Genomic DNA, 17,093 nt, shown 5'->3' on the forward strand with positions numbered 1-17,093 from the left:
AAAGTAGTGTTTGTATTTACAATCACAAAGCATGACCTAAAATCAACTCTGTATTAATGTCCATGAGTGTGGAATGGAATACACAACAAGCACTCAGCAACTTGTATTATTATCAACTTGGTGGTGCAGAACGTTTGATAACATCTTAACTTTGTTGCATGACCTCCAAATTCGCTGTTGGTAATTACGACTAACTATAATAATAATAATAATAATAATAATAATAATAATAATAATAATAATAATAATACATTTAATTTGTAACGCACTTTACATTTGATACAAATCTCAAAGTGCTACAAGATAAAAGACATCACTACAAAAAATAATAAGCAATTTAAAAGATAGCCGCAATCACTACATCAATTAAAAATTACTCGTAAGTTCTGCTAAAAGTCAGGGAGGGCATTCCAAAGGTGAGGGGCAGCAGAACAGAAGGCCCGATCACCCACGGTACTGAGCTTGGTTTTTGGGGGGAGAAGGCGATTTGAATTTGCAGAGCGGAGGGATCGGAGTGAGGTTTGTGTGATGAGCAGTTCTTTCAGATAGATGGGAGCATATGCATAAATACACTGGTGAGTGAGGAGGAAGACCTTGTATTCAATCCTGACAGAGACGGGGAGCCAGTGAAGAGAACAGAGAACGGAGAGGTGTGATATGCTCATGTTTTCACACTCTCATCAGGATCCTAGCGGCACTGTTCTGAATCTCTGAAGACTTTTGCTAGAAATCCCAACGAGAAGTACATGACTATAGCTGATCATTTCTTTGTTCAGGTGTGAATATAGCTAGTAACAATGCAACCACTAAAAAGGTAAACAATAACCATAAAAAGTGGTGTCTTTGGCAAGGTCAGTAAGAAGGTCGCTGGTAAAATGCAAGTCAGTTTTCTGGTTTTCTTTTCTTTTATCAGAACATTCTAGTGTATCAGATGTATTATTCATGTTCACACATACTACAGTGCAGAATTTTTTTAAACCACAAACAGCTCTTAAACCCTGACTGCACCATTACTGAACCATCTATAAGTGCAGCTACAGCATTTGCAGGTTTTACAGCCTTGAGACTTTCATCCAAGTCAGTATTATACCATAAATCTCATTCTCCCATGTGTATAAAATTAATTTTGTATTGTGTTTCTACAGACTCAGAAAAGTTCTTGCTCGTGAGGGGGAGGCAGCGTGGAATTCAATGAACTCCTGTTTTGTTGCGGCACCTTCACATCTGACCGGCTGAGGAAACAGGGAGGAAAACAGCATAGTGGACATGACTTAAGGTCAGGGTGAGTTCAGGGAGTTCACACCATGCTTCAGTGCCTACACTTGTAATACCAGAGGACACCTTCCTCATGCATAAGGCCAACAGCAGTGAAATTATTGAAAGATACCGGGGCGGAGAGTTGATAATAAATAAAGTAATGCAGGCTGACAGTATATATCAGCAATTTGATGTGAGATTTCAAAGTATCTAGATGCAACTAACAGAGTTTCAATCAAACCAGACTGCTGGGGCATAAACTGCAGCAGCACAGATAACAAAAACATTTATCTATAAAACAGTCATGGCAACAAATGTCACTGACAAACTGCATTAGCAAAGAGCAACAGTGGTCTCAACTGGAAGAGTAATTTAGGATGGTTGGTTGATTGATGGTTATAGCCCCATCACTGCCAGGTTGCCACTGCTGGGCCCTTGAGCAAGGCCCTTAACCCTCAATTGCTGAGACTGTATACTGTACACTGTCACAGTACTGTAAGTCGCTTTGCATAAAAGCGTCTACTAAATGCCTAAAGAAGTAAATATAAAAGGTTGGTAAATGCCACAAGTGGCACAACAAAAACACCCACACTGGGTGTTTGGGTGGCACAATGGTAAAACTCGTAGCCAGCCCACCAGTGCTAAGATCTCAGACTCTCAAGTTCAAATCTCAGTTCGGCTATCATCCAGACGGGCACCTACATGGACACAAGAGCGAGAGAGAGAGAGAGAGAGAGAGAGAAGCTCCAATTGGCCACTACTGAATTGGGCACAAAAAGGAAAAACACCCACAGAATTTAATGTGCACATTTCAGACTCCTAAAGAACTGCAGGTCAGTAGGTTTACAAAGGCTGTGACATATGGTAGAGCTGTATTCAAAAACCTTTAGTATTTAAGCAAAAAGGACCCCATAGCATAATTTTTGGCATGCTGTTTATACGTAGACTGGAAATATGTCCAGTTACATAGTGCAGTCGTCCTGTTCCACCTCACAACTGAGGGAGACTGTATGAAGGTCACTGGTTAAAATATGCCTGGAAAATACTGGCACAAAGGGACAAAATCCGGCAATTTAAAGCCTAATCCTATTAGCATTAGCTTGAGCTGGATATGAACTCGATACTGCTCCCTTTACAGAAAAATGGGATTTGTGAGAGGGTAGAATAAAGGTAACCAAAAAAAAAGAAAACAGTGCTCATATGACATTTGCACCTGAATGATCCGGAAACCTGTTGGAATGATGTTGTAAACACAGACAAACTAAAAATAGAACGTTCTGGACAACATGGGTCTAATCATGTCTGGTGTCTGTTTGTTTCATCATCATCCCAGGCTTGTTTATTCATTTATCAAGTCCTACATTTCTGTCCAGCTGCTTTAAGACAATGTTCTAATGTTAAAAACACAAGTACAGACCAGTAATTTTGATCTAATGACTTTGCAGTCAGTATAACAGTCATGGACACTAGTGGTAGTGTGTTGCAGTGTGTTTTTGTGCTTCATGACCTGAACATCACAGCTGAATGGCTGAAAATAAACACAAGGACGAGGAGCAGGAACTTCTTTTGTTTATGGGCAGCTTTTAAACCCTCCACAATTTAAAGCTCTCTTGACGTTGTGCAGTTATCAGAGTACCAGAAGCCTTTAATTAACAACAGACCTTTTTTGGGGGGTTATTGGAATAAATTCAACCATCCTGACAGATTTTCTCCTAGCTTAAGGTGACAATATGGAGGTTCTTAATGTCATCACTAGAGATGGGCCCGATCTGATCCCAGATCGGTATTGGGTCCGATATTGATGTCACATACATATCGGACATCTAATCCACATCTTGTGCTGGACCATAAACCCGCCGTAACTTAACATAATATATATATATGAGGCATGTCACTGATCCATGCTAGCGGGACAGGAAAACACCATGAGGCAGCAGACTCTCGCTGATGCTTTCGAAAAATGTGCTAAACTTCCAGAGAAATTGCTCAACTTTATCATACTCGATGACCAACCACTCTCTGTAGTGGAAAATGTCGGATTTCGTGGTCTTTTAGAGTCCTTAGAGCCCAGGTATAATCTGCCATCCCAAAAATATATTTCAGAGACTGCTATTCCCGAACTGTATAACAGAGTATCAGCGCAGTTAGTCCTAATAATATTAAAGTACAGTAGACCCTTGACTTACAAATGTAATTGGTTCCGAAGGGCTGTTCTTAAGTCAAAATGTTCATTAGTTAAACCTGTTTTTCCCATAAGAAATAATGTAAATAGAATTAATCTGTGCCAGAGCTCCCCCCCCCCCCCCACTTACCTAACCTTTCTTATGTCTTAAATGGTCTATTTTGTTATAAATACAAGTATATTTCCCCTTAAATCTTAAATTATAGAATAGACATTACTGTAATAAACAATAATAAACAATAATACACAGCAGTACTGTACATAAACACACATCACATTTCAGTACAGTACGTGTGCTATATCATACACCATAATAAATTTCCTTCTTTTTTTAATAAAATGTATCTACCAGAAAGAACAATAACTCTCATATTTCTCTATTATTTCCTTCTTTATTTCAATAGTATTGTATTTTGTAGATGTAACTGCATGAAAGAACAACTTCCTTCTTCTCTCTCACTCACTGTCCTCTCTGTCTGATACACAGTGACAGCTACTGGCAGGAGTAATTATACAACACACCAAATAGTAATAAATGTTTTATTTTCTCAGCACTGCACTTTCTCTGCACCTTCTTTGGGGACATTTTGATATTGAATTTTACAAAATATAAAGAAAACATCGGAAAAACACCGTCCGCTGTCAGAATGTTCGCTCACTGTATATATATATATAGAGAGAGAGAGACGGTCGAAGTCAACTTGTTTGTGACATCACGTGTTTCGCGAATTTCGGTTCGTAATTCTAAATTAGTTCGTACGTTAAGTTCAAAAAGATCGTTCGTAACCCAAAATTTTCGTATGGTTCGTATCAGTATCAGTATCGGTATTGGCAGTTGTGTATCGGAATCAGATTGGAACTGAAAAACTGTGGACTGTTGGCCCATCACTAGTCATCACTGTTTATAGTTATTATTTACTTTTTAGTGGCTGTATTCAGTGCACTAGGAGTCCTAAACTATAGCAAATAATAAAAAAATGCTTTCAGCTTACAATTTCCAATCTGCCTGAATTGTAAGATGAGAGGAACTGTGGAGATTAAGACAACATCCTAAATAACAAGAAGATTCTGAGCTGATTATATCAAAACACCCAGATGACAGCAAAGAATCTACAGTGAGGTTTAAATGACAGAAGTGCTGCTGCACTGTTTTAATATGCAGTCTTGCTTACACCAGCATAATCTACATAGAAAAGTAATTAGAAGAAAAAGAAAGTACCTGCAAAATCATCACAAAATGCAACTAATGCGACACAATCTGAAGTATTGTAGTGTAGGCTATTTTTCCAGATGAACCACACAAGTGCAGACAGCACTTTCAGTGATGTTTCATTACGAGGCTCTTTTAGGCAGACAGGTTTACTGGGCAGGTTTACAAGCACAAATCACAACAGAAGATGACTCAAGCCACCTTAAACAAACAGCTGGACCTCCCACAAGTCCTTGTGCCACAATCTATTTACATAATGCCCATTTGTCTTCGTGCCAATCACAGCCCAGTGGATGTGGCCTTAGCACCCACCGACATCACAGTATGCAACATCATCTAGATCAGGGGTTTTTAAACTGTGGGGCTGCTAGGGGGGCCAACCCAGTTTGCCATTGGCCAGCAAAACTTAAAAATAGGGCTAACACAAGATAAATCGGTGACAAAAAATAAAGACTGCGGTTATAGGACATGTGTGTGTGGGTGTGTGTGTTTCTTTAAGAGAGGTGTATAGTGGGAGATGCTCTGTTCACAGTATCGCAATAAGTGATTCAGGAGTCGATTCATTCGAGGTCAGTACATGGAAAGTTGAAAACCCCTGATCTAGATAAGCCAGAGGCATTTTAGAAACAAGTACTATGGACTGATGGAGCAGAAATGGAACACTCTGCCAAATGTCTAGCATAAGGGTGAATCTATTAGACTCTATTAGGCATTGTGTGGCAGCCAGTGGTACCAGAAACATTACATAGGTGGATGGAAGAATGAATTTCAATAAATAAAATGTAAATCAGGCAGCTCAGGTGGTGCAGCGGAAAAAACACATGCTAGAACACCAGAGCTGGGATCTCGAATACCTCATATCGAGTCTCAGCTCTGCCTGCCGGCTGGGCAGAGCGGCCACATAAACGATTGGCCTGTTGTTCATATAGGGGTGGGATATTAAGCCGGATAGGGACTCTCTCTCATAACTGATGCAGCTACGACCTCTGCTGGCTGATTAATGGCGCCTGCACAAAGACGAGGAGCGTGTTGATCAGGGTGTGTCTCTTCGTACACAGTGCTGATCCGCATTGCACTCGTCAAGTGTTGGTTGATAAGATGCATACGGTTGCCGGCCACATGTCAAAAGGGGGGGTGTGTTCGCTTTGTTCTTCTCAATCAGAGCTGGGGTTGGCATTAGTGGAGAGGAGGCATGATGCAATTGGGCAGTTGGACATGCTAAAGTCGGGAAAAAAGCATAAACAAAATATAAATATATCTATCTATTTCCTCGACTGCTCCCTTTAGGGATCGCCGGCGGATCGTGATTCGAATGATTGGTTTGGCACAGTTTTTACGCCATATGCCTTCCTGACACAACCCTCCCTATTTATCCGGGCTTGGGACCGGCACTACAATGCACTGGTTTATGCATCCTAGCGGCTAAGTACCTATAGGACAATTCAGTGTCTCCGATTAGCCTGGCTGCATGTTTTTGGACTGTGGGAGGGAAACCAGAGCTCCCGGAGGAAACCCACGCAGACAGTGAACTCCGCACAGATGGAACCAGGACCGCCCCACCAGGGGATCGAACCCAGGACCTTCTTGCTGTTAGGTGACGGTGCTACCCACCGAGCCACCGTGTTGCCCTAACAAAATAAATATATACAGTATATATTAGTTAAGAAACTAAGGTTAGTTTTTACAGTATGGTTCTAAACTCCATCATGAACTACTTAAAAAAGCTGAAGCCTTTAGAAATCCTCCTGACCTGAACCCTGGTCTGAACAGAACTAGAAGAGTTCTGCGAGGTGAACATTGCAAAATCAAAAATAGAAAGAAGATGCTGGATACACAAAATTTTGAAAAATAAGCTGAAACTGGACTTATCTGACCAAAGGACATGAACTGAAAGTACTTAAAAAGCCAATGGAGAATGGTCCAAGAATATTTCAGAACTAGTAGAAGTAAAAGTAGCTAAAATTATAATATTTGCCAGAACATGTGCTGCCATTATTACCATGTTACTGATTTTGGTTTTTAACTTCATTAAAAATAAAATAAATCTGCATTAACATTTACAGACGTTTTAAATTGTTTGGTGGTAGATTTTTTAAGATAAGATAAGATTCCTTTATTGATCTTTTTAAATTCGAGTGTTACAGCAGCTCCAGTACAGTGTAAGTACAGTAAATAGAGTAAATAAAATAGAGTAGACTAAAATAAAAATAAAAATAATAAAAAAATATTAACAATGAAATGCAATTACTATTATACAGCAGTATGACAATTACAACTATATGATGTAATGATTAAATATATGATACAATATATGAAAACACTATATATTCTATAGGTAAATATATACATATGTGTGAATAATGAAATGTAGAGTTTTTTAAATATATATTTAGCTACCTAACTAATTAAAAACAGTAATTTGACAACTACAGTGATGAGCTATATGTATAAAAACAAACCACTTGTATAAAAACAATGAAGTAACACTGGTTACAAACCAGAGAAAAACAGACATGCTGTTCCTAGACTGGAAATCTGCCCGACTACATAGTGCCGGTGCTCCCTATTAATTAGTCCTGTTCTACCACACAACCGAGGGAGACTGTGAAGGTCAAGACATGCCTGAAAAATACTGAGACAAAAGGACAAATTTGGAACTTAATCCTGTTAGCATTGGCTTGAGCTGGATGTGAGTGCTTTAAGAGAGAAATAAGATTTATTGAAGCGTAGCAAAGAGGAAACCGCAGCTAGAGATGGAACTGTTAGGCTGTGGGGTTGTGCGGCAGCCAGCGGCAGCCAGCGGCACTGGAAACATCGCACAGGTGGATGGAAGAATGGATTTCGCTGACATCTGATGGCAAATTTAGTGGAAAGTGGGTGTTGCCACATTTACTGTTTTATTGCTTCTGTTTTTAAATATTAACATAGACCATCGCTTTAACAGTTTGTATATGAAAGTCATTATTATTTAAAATAGTTTGTGGAAGTGAACATTATTTACTTTAAGTCAACAAAGAAAAAAAAAACTATGCAACATGAACGTCCTTGATACCCAAACCAACCCAGTTTGGATACACTGAAATAACAAAAGCAGGCGGTACACCCGGGCTACCCTACCGGCTCGAGCACATACAGAGAGTTTATCCTTCCAAAAACCTCGAGGTCAGTTCTTATCCCTGACAGATGCTCATAAAAAAAAAAAGGAAAAAAAAGATTAGAGATAAGGCTTAAAGGGCTAAAAACTGTTGTCCAACAGCAGTGTTTCCCTCCTCTGTTCACGTCTATCAGAGGTTTAATGTTTAAGGCTCAGACAGTGATTACATTTAATATTTATATCAGATAATAGCCTGGTGCCAGGGACACAATACCTTTATTCTAATTTAGAAAAACTACAAACTCCCTTTTTAGAAAAGTTGAGGCATTTTGTAAAATGCAATAATAAGAATTGTGTTACAGATGTAATACAGTTGTATAAAGAACAACAGTTGTATAAAGTTGTGTTTGTGGGCTTGAACCAGGGACCTTCTGATCACCAGTCCAATACAATAATCATTAAACTACCACCACCCTGCTGCTTTCCTAGAGCATGTGGCTAAATCTGGCTCATGTATTTTGTATCACAGATTAGCAGTTGTTCATCAGCCAGATGGACGGAGAGTCGGCTTATTTCCAATCTCATATTCACACCACAAATTGGCAGTTTCTCATCTCAAGCTGTTCATTGTATTAAAAAGTGAGTGTGTGATGACTAAAGACTAAAGACTGTGACATGTGGTCATACCAGCGCTGCCATGGTCGGCTGGTCAGTGTATTTAACAAATTTATTATGTCTTCCACATACATTCAACACAAAGTAACTCTGCAAGAAAGGTCTGGATTTCCCAGCTGGGCGCCCAGAGTCCTTTCTGTGTGGAGTTTGCATGTTCTCCCTGTGTCTATGTGGTTTCCTCTGGGTGCTCAGGCTTCCTCCCACAAGTTCAAAGACACGCAGTCAGTTTAACTGAAACTACTAAAAACTGTCGGCTCTGTGATGGACTGGCGACCTGTCCAGGGTGTTTCTTGTCTTTTGCCCAATAAATCAGACCCACTGCGTGCAACCCTGACCAGGATACACTCACTCACTCACTTTCTTAACCGCTTATCCAATTAGGGTCGGGGGGGCTGTCCCAGCTTTTCAATGGGCACAAGGCACACATTAACACCCTGGACGGGGCGCCAGTCCATCGCAGGGTAAACACATACACACACACACACACATTCACCTATAGGGCAATTCAGTGTCTCCAATTAACCTGACTGCATGTTTTTGGACTGTGGGAGGAAACCGGAGCTCCCAGAGGAAACCCAAGCAGACACGGGGGAGAACATGCAAACTCCCCACAAAAAGGATCCGGACCGCCCCGCCTGGGGATCGAACCCAGAACCTTCTTGCTGTGAGGCGACAGTGCTACCCACCGAGCCGCCCTACCCACCGAGCCACCGCGCCACCGCGCCGCCCTACCCACCGAGCCACCGCGCCGCCCTAACCAGGATACAGAGGTAGCAAAACAGACAATGAATAAATGAATGAATGAAAAGATCAGGTCCAAAAGTTTTCATACACATTTGAGAGGCCTGTATAAGACATCAGTCACAATTTCTGCCCCATTTTTGTGGAAAAACTATTAAAATACAAACTTCTTTGTTCGTTTGGTAACTTTTATAAATTAAACTACACTCTAAGAAGTAATGTGTAATTTTTTCTACACAACTACTGTGTCCTGCAGTCTGTAACACATTTTGTGTCATTTCTGGCCCCTTTTTCCACAGACATGTAAAGTAACTCCAATAGTTAGTCTACACATTTATGTGTAGAACTGTGAGAAAATACATTGTTTAAAAATATATATTTATTCAATTTTACTTAAATTTGTTGGATAAAATAATGGCATTTATAACTAAAAACATAGATTATTTCACATGTAAGATTTAAAATAAATTAATAAATAAAAATATGCGTTAACCAATCACATTTCTCCTATCAAGTATATCTGTGTTTCACGGTTGATTCCCTCTTTCTGGACCATGCAAGGCAAGGCAGCAGGACCCGTCCTTATACCCTTATTGGTAAGTTGCAAAAGGAACTAGTATTGACTTTGTTTTATTAATGTTTATGTAGATCATGTTTATCAGTGTTTTGTTTTGTGTTTTATGAAGTCAAACAAAGCTATAAAACGTAGGTTTTAACCCTGTGACCTGTTTTAACAATCGACTTTAATTGACAATTGACTTAGTTAAGTAAAAAAGGAGGCACTGAATTACATTAATATAAACCTAAGTGTGCTTTTCTGTTCCTATTGAGCAATGAATGTTCTGTTAAACCTAACTAGTCTTTCTTTTTATTGGTATTATTTATCGTTAGCAAACTGGCTAACCGTTAATTGGACTTTTAGTTTGCTCAAAATGGCACCAAAACAGACTGACTGGATAAAATTACCTCAGCAACCCTCTGTTTTTCGTTTTCTCAAGGTAATTTACTTAACTGACTATGTGATTACAGCGATTGAGTAACATAATTTAAGTTAAATCTCATTATGAGAAGCGAATTTTAATCATTTTAACATTTGTTTTAGCTTAGTTTAACTCAGTTCGTTTTACTGAATCGGTTATTTTAAATCATCTGTTTAAACGAATCGAAAAACTGAATCGATTGATTCATTAGTGGTCCTAATGCAGTTGGTTCGGAAGTGCAGAATCGGTTCGAAAGAATCGGTTCTTTAAATCGAATCGTTAGCAACATTGCTTATTGTTATTAGCATTAAAGTAGTAGTGGTGGATATATTTAGGGTAAAACACATCCCTTCCAAAACCAGCCTAAGTGAATAATTAGACATCTGATGACAAATTTGGAGGAATATTAGTTGTTCGCTGATTACTCATTTGGTTGGTTGACTAATCAGAATGTTATTCAAAATATGAAATGTTGTAAATGTCTCAGTTAATATTTTGTATTGTGATTACACAGTACCTTGTAATGAGATTTTTTGTCTTTCTTTTAGGACAGAGGAGCAGTCGTTTTACGAGTTTTTGCAACCATCTTTAAGAATGGAAAAGAAAGTTCAAGGAAGATATATTTTGTACATTTACTGTTAAACTGTTTGTAATCTTGTTTTAATGTATTGTCACAAAAAAAGAATGTTATTTAAACATTTGTAATATTATACAGTAAAATAAAATGGCTACATGTGTATTCGTCTTTATTTTACCAATTTTCTTGATTACACATAATCAACACACATTGTGTGAGAACAACACATTGTGTGTGTTAAGTATCCTAACACGGTGGGTGTGCAAAAACAGGATGACACATTTACTGTGTTTAAATCAACACTGTCGTCCCTGAGCACTCCGTACATGTGTTGAAATTCCACACAGTGTGTGTCGTTTTTAATACAGGACTTTTTAGAGTGTACTTCATAAGTTTGTTTTGGTTGCTTTTTTAATTCAGTCAGACTAAATCTCTGTTTAAAGACAGGCTGAATTTTGCTCTGTGGCTCTTTTATCACTTACAAGGTCATTGAGACACAAGGCTTGTTGAAATTGATATAAAAGTCTCTCGCTCATTATCAGTCAATTATGCACAACGGCTGTATATCCCACAAGGCCATGCTCAATGATGGCTACACCGGCTACACACTTCAGCAAAGCTTACGGCTCTCAGCGCTGGGTCGCAAACACTTATCTGAAACGCTGGTCCACTTCTGTTCAACATAAGAGCTTTTTAAATTGAGAGCAAACTTCAGCAGATGGACTGACCCGCAAGTTCTACAGATCTATCAAACTCAGAGCAGTGTATTCTGGGATGCCAACTCACGAGACTTTTGTGCTTTTACTGCCAAAAAAAAACAAAAACCCTTGGGTCATTTCCAGCCGTTCATCAGTCTGTGGAAGACAGGCTTCACATGGTTGTTAGTCTTGGGGATTAGCAACATGCCAGTAAAAGTACATCCCTGAAGAAAGATGCAGCACGACTCCATATCGCGACTTCAGCAAAGCAGGCAGCTTAAAGCAAAGTGAATGTAAAAAAAGAACATAAATGTAATGATCCAGTGCATCACAAAGGAGGACAAAGAGCAGTACGCCATGCTTTTGCTTGACCCTGAATGTGCCGTGTTTGCTTGCTTGTCATGGAGAAGAATAGCCGTCTGGCAGCTGAATGCTAACAGTGTGGGACACTGAGTGAGAAAAATTGGGCCCCAGTGACTCACAAAACCACATGCTAGTGTAGCCAAGGGTGAATGTGCGCTGTGGTTTTTCCCACAAAACGCTGACATGAGGGCTAACAAAGCACGTCAAAATGTAGTCGGTCGCTTGTTAGAGGAGATCGACAGTTAAGCCAAAAGTTTACATACACTTGTAAGGGACGGGTGTCAAGAGATTTTAACAATTTATACAACTGTTCTACTTCTTTAAAAGAAAGATTGGAACACACCTATACCTTGTTCCTACACTCACTCATTCATCCAATAGCGCCCCGTGAGCAGCATCTGGTGACCACTGATGAAAGTCTAGAAGATGACCAACTCAAACAGCAGCAATAGATGAGCGATCGTCTCTGATTTTACATCTACAAGGTGGACCAACTAGGTAGGAGTGATTAATAGAGTGGACAGTGAGTGGACACGGTGTTTAAAAACTCCAGCAACTCTGCTGTGTCTGATCCACTCATACCAGCACAACACACACTAACACACCACCACCATGTCAGTGTCACTGCAGTACTGAGAATCATCCACCACCTGAATAATACCTGCTCTGTGGTGGTCCTGTGGGGGTCCTGACCATTGAACATTGAAGAACAGCATGAAAGGGGGATAACAAAGCATGCAGAGAAACAGATGGACTACAGTCAGTAATTGTAGAACTACAAAGTGCTTCTATATGGTAAGTGGAGCTGATAAAATGGACAGTGAGTGTAGAAACAAAGAGGTGGTTTTAATGTTGTGGCTGATCGGTGTATATGTCTTATAACCTCAATACTAGAATTGGTTTATATTGTTCATTTATTTAAATTAATTACCTTATTTTTGTTATGATTCTCTGACATAAAACAAGCTTTTAGTGGATATAAGAGCTTACCTGCCTTGCTACCTTGGGCATAGATGTAATACCAGTCAGTTTCAATACAAACTGGCAACTAATAAATTTGGCTAACTTTAGGTATATTTCAATTCCTTTTGTGACCCCACATCCTCTTTCTCCCAGTAGTTAAATATCAACTGGTTTTATGTTGTTCAGTGGTCGCTTTTTATTTCCACAAACATTGCATTGCTAGTTATAGGATATCCAACAAAATATGAAAAATGCATTCATTCATTTTCATGTTTTACCACTGTTTTATCCTGGTCAGGGTTGTGGTGGGTTAGTTTTCCCTAGAATCACTGGGCACAATGCAGTATCAAACCCAAACATGACGCCGATCCATCACAGATTGTTGAGAAAAAGTTAATGAGAAGTGACCCTCCCTATTAGTGTAATGAACCCAGAGAACTCCCACATACTAAAGTTACTGGTGTAGAAAGTGAGGAAAAGCACCAAGTCAGCAATTCAGTACATTTCTGTCTGGAAATCATAACGGGTGGGAATCGAGAGTTTTAGCTTCATGAACAAATCCAAAAGAATAAAATGGTGCTTTATTACTTCTAGTTCTAAACCCATGTTGTCATGAGATTCATGGATTGGCTTTTCATTTTTAAACAAATATAAGATCACAAGATATGATTTACAAGCGTTAGATATTTGAAGGCTTTTCCAAAAGAGAAAAGATTGTTAGAGAAGCAAAGTCAGGCCAACCTCATATTAATAACCATAGTTTAAGTGTCAGGTGTCCACAAACTTTTTTTTCTATTTTATTTATGCATTTTTATCCCATTTTCTCCCAATTTAGTGCAGTCAATTTGTCTTCTGCTGCTGGAGGATCCCCTGATTGCAGTCGAGGTGAGTATATTGCTGCTCACGCCTCCTCTGACCCATGCGCAGCCCTTAGAGCAACCCTTTTTAACATATGGGCCCCTCTCTATCTGGCAACCAGGGTCCTTACACAGCGTTTGAAGACCCCGCCCACATAGTCCGGTCATCCCGCCCTAGCAGAAACGTGTCTGCTGCAGTTACTGCCAATTATGCCCGCTAGGTGGCGCCCAGCCGAGCGGTGGCAACGCTAGTTTCGAACCGAGGAGTTCAGAATCTCGGCGCTGGTGTGCTAGCGGAATATCTCACTGCGCCACCTGGGCGCCTCACAAACTTTTTTCATCTGAATTATTTTTAACAGTGCAATGATTCATTGCCATAGTCTTAAAATTATGGAAAGGTAAAATTTGACAACATTTTGCAACACGCATTTAATTAATTTAAGGAAAAAATCATGTAACACTTGTCTCAGCCTGTGAAAAAGTAATCACCCCCTTAATCCCCCAAACAGAATCTCTATTGTGTTTGTTAGTTGCTCTAATTTACTGTCATGCATAACCACAAAAATCTGACAGTCAAAAGTTTCTGTGCCACTTTAAATAGGTAGGATCCTGTACATATAGGCATTTTCATCCTAAATGAACCCCAAAATGTCACCTATCTGCAGTCAGTGAGATTAAACAAATCATCAGGGACGAGAAAGAAAGAAAAAAGAGAAGGAATTTGGCAGCCCTAGTTGAGCCCTCAGCTTCTGAAAGCTGCACTTCACCACTCTGGGAACAAACAAAGCTCTTATCTTTCATCTTCTCCCTTGTTCCACGCTCCAGATAAGTTTCCTGCCTTTTTTTTTTTTTTCATTTTAACGGCCGAACAATTCCCCTGTCTTAAGAGAGGGGTCGGACAGGGCTTGCACAGGTTACATCTTAAAATATCAAAAAGAACACTTTCAAGAGTACCTAGTCTTAGTCTACTACCAGTACCTAGTCTTAACCTATTCCTTTGTTCTAACAGCAGATTTGTATCCTTGGACTGTGGTCTATATAAACTGGAGTAGGAAATGTTCACTGTGGAAGCATCTCTGTTTAAAATGTTCTGGATAAGAGCGTCTGATAAATGCCAAACATGTTAATGTAGTCCTCTAAAGCTTCCCTGGTGAAAGACAGAGCTCAACCATTCTAATACATTTCTAGTCTTTACTGGCACCATGCCAACATATAAAAAAAATAACAATAATAATGTGTGTGTGTAAGTGTGTGTGTGTGCGTTTTGGACTGGGTAGGGAATGCCTACTGTATGAAAGGTTAGTATACAGTAAACACACAAGCCTGTACCCAGGATAAATTATTAATAATGGCATATAATATATGAGGAATGGCACTGTAACACAGCTGTTAAAGTGGGTGCTGCATAGCACCATGCATCCTAGGGATCTATGTTCAAACCTCGTTCCTCACTCACTGTCTCTGTCTTCCTCACACCATCAAAATACATGCAGAAAGTAGACTGGCTACTGTAAATTGCCATGTGATGCACTGGTACCCTGTCCAAATTATCCACTGTGACCCTGACCAGGCAGTTTGCACAGAATGTTAAGGAAAACAAAAAAGCTCAGTCAATGGATGAGATTTGACTAGTTTAAGATGACAGTGAGATGACTGTGGTCACCTGTTCAACCAAGGTCAGCATAAAACCATATAAAGTTACATTCCCATCAGCCAAACACAGTAATCTGAGGCTACAGTGGGCACAGGCTCACCTAAACAGTACAAAGAATCATTTTTAGGTAGTAAGCACCTTGTAAAGGTCGCCAGTCTATCACAGGGCAAACACACACACACACACACACACACACACACACACACACTCATATCCAGGGTGACTTTAGTATTTCTAATAAACCTGACTATATGTCCAGAAACCAGAGCTCCTGGAAGAAACCCCAAACGGACAAGCAGAAAGGACCCTGGGTGTCCAGTTGAAGAATTAAACCGAGGACCTTCTTGTCATAAAGCGACAGTGCTACCCATGGAGCCACTGTGCCACCCCTTTATTTTACATTTTCAGCAGACGCCTTATATCCAAAGCGACTTACATTACAGTTATAGTGTACAGTCTGAGCAATTGAGGGTTAAGGGCCTTGCTCAAGGGCCCAACAGCAGCAACCTGGCAGTAATAGGGCTTGAACCAGCTACCTTCTGATTACTAGTCCAGTACCTTAACCACTAGGCTACGGCTTGCCCCAAGCTGTTATAAAACAGTTATAACTACAGTACATATAGTTATTAATGCAAATTGTTTTAATCTTGTTGCCAGTGCTATCATCCTTGCCAGCACTGCAGGTCATGTCTAATGGCCCAAGATTCCTTGCATTCATTACAGCTGCAGCAACACCTACTGTCTGTCTGAGCCACCATCATGCACAGTTGAAGAAAACAGAAATAGTAGTATGTGTCAAAACTGGAGTGTAGGTATATCTACACCAACCAGGCCTAACATTATGACCACTGCCGGTGAAGTGAATAACACTGATTATCTCTTCATCACGGCACCTGTTGGTGGGTGGGATATATTAGGCAACAAGTGAACATTTTATCCTCAAAGTTGATGTTAGAAGCAGGAAAAATGGGCGAGCGTGAGGATCTGAGCGAGTTTGACAAGGGCCAAATTGTGATGGCTATGGGGCCTGGGTCAGAGCATCTCCAAAACTGCAGCTCTTGTGGGGTGTTCCCATTCTGCAGTGGTCAGTATCTATTAAAAGTGGTCCAAGGAAGGAACAGTGGTAAACCGACGACAGGGTCATGGGCGGCCAAGGCTCGTTGATACACGTGGGGAGCAAAGGCTGGCCCGTGTGGTCTGATTCAACACGAATTACGATGACCTACTGTAGCTCAAACTGCTGAAGAAGTTAATGCTGGTTCTGATAGAAAGGTGTCAGAATACACAGTGCATCGCAGCTGCAGGGCTGTTTTGGCAGCAAAGGGGGACCATCTGCATATTAGAAAGGTGGTCATAATGTTATGTCTGATCGGTGTATATATGGTGTAAGAAATTTGTATTCATTTCTCATAGCTGATAAAAAGCAGTTATAAGTAGTGATATCAGAAGCCTTATGCTGCTGAAACTTTGTGGAAGTTACCCAATTTATTTCTCTATATAAACCTTAACATACACAGCACACACACAATGATAGCAGATTAATACAGAAAGCCCAGCCAACCGCAAATCCACCTGCTAACGGCACATTCCTTTACTGGCAAAAGCACATTTAACTCTGAGAAAAAATTCATGAGCCGTGCTACTGTTCAGCTTTCCTCAAACATTTTATAAATCTCTTCTGCTAACCCCTCAGAAGCATCATAAAAGGTTTAAGCACCCATTTATTAGCCTTTATTCAGTGTTTCAGCCCTGTGGTGCCGTTCTGTATAAAGCCAGTAAGTCGCTATATCGCCCTCAGCCCTGAGTGTGCCAGTGAGAAGAAAAAGAAACCGGGGTGTCTCG

At 40.1% G+C, this 17,093-nt stretch overlaps 1 protein-coding gene and 1 long non-coding RNA gene across 2 annotated transcripts in view; one reads left to right on the top strand and one right to left on the bottom strand.

Annotated features, from left to right (window-relative positions):
- Nucleotides 1–17,093, bottom strand: part of frem2b (FRAS1 related extracellular matrix 2b) — a 100,742-nt gene that overhangs the window by 60,921 nt on the left and 22,728 nt on the right. The gene's annotated exons all lie outside the window — the stretch shown is intronic.
- Nucleotides 9,360–10,864, top strand: LOC134334084 (uncharacterized). The gene is made up of 3 exons (XR_010015458.1): nucleotides 9,360–9,374; nucleotides 9,675–9,755; nucleotides 10,688–10,864. It is a non-coding gene; the product is annotated as an uncharacterized LOC134334084 (long non-coding RNA).

The sequence above is a fragment of the Trichomycterus rosablanca genome, chromosome 20 (genome assembly GCF_030014385.1).
Source record: "Trichomycterus rosablanca isolate fTriRos1 chromosome 20, fTriRos1.hap1, whole genome shotgun sequence".
NCBI classification, from domain to species: Eukaryota; Metazoa; Chordata; class Actinopteri; order Siluriformes; family Trichomycteridae; genus Trichomycterus; species Trichomycterus rosablanca.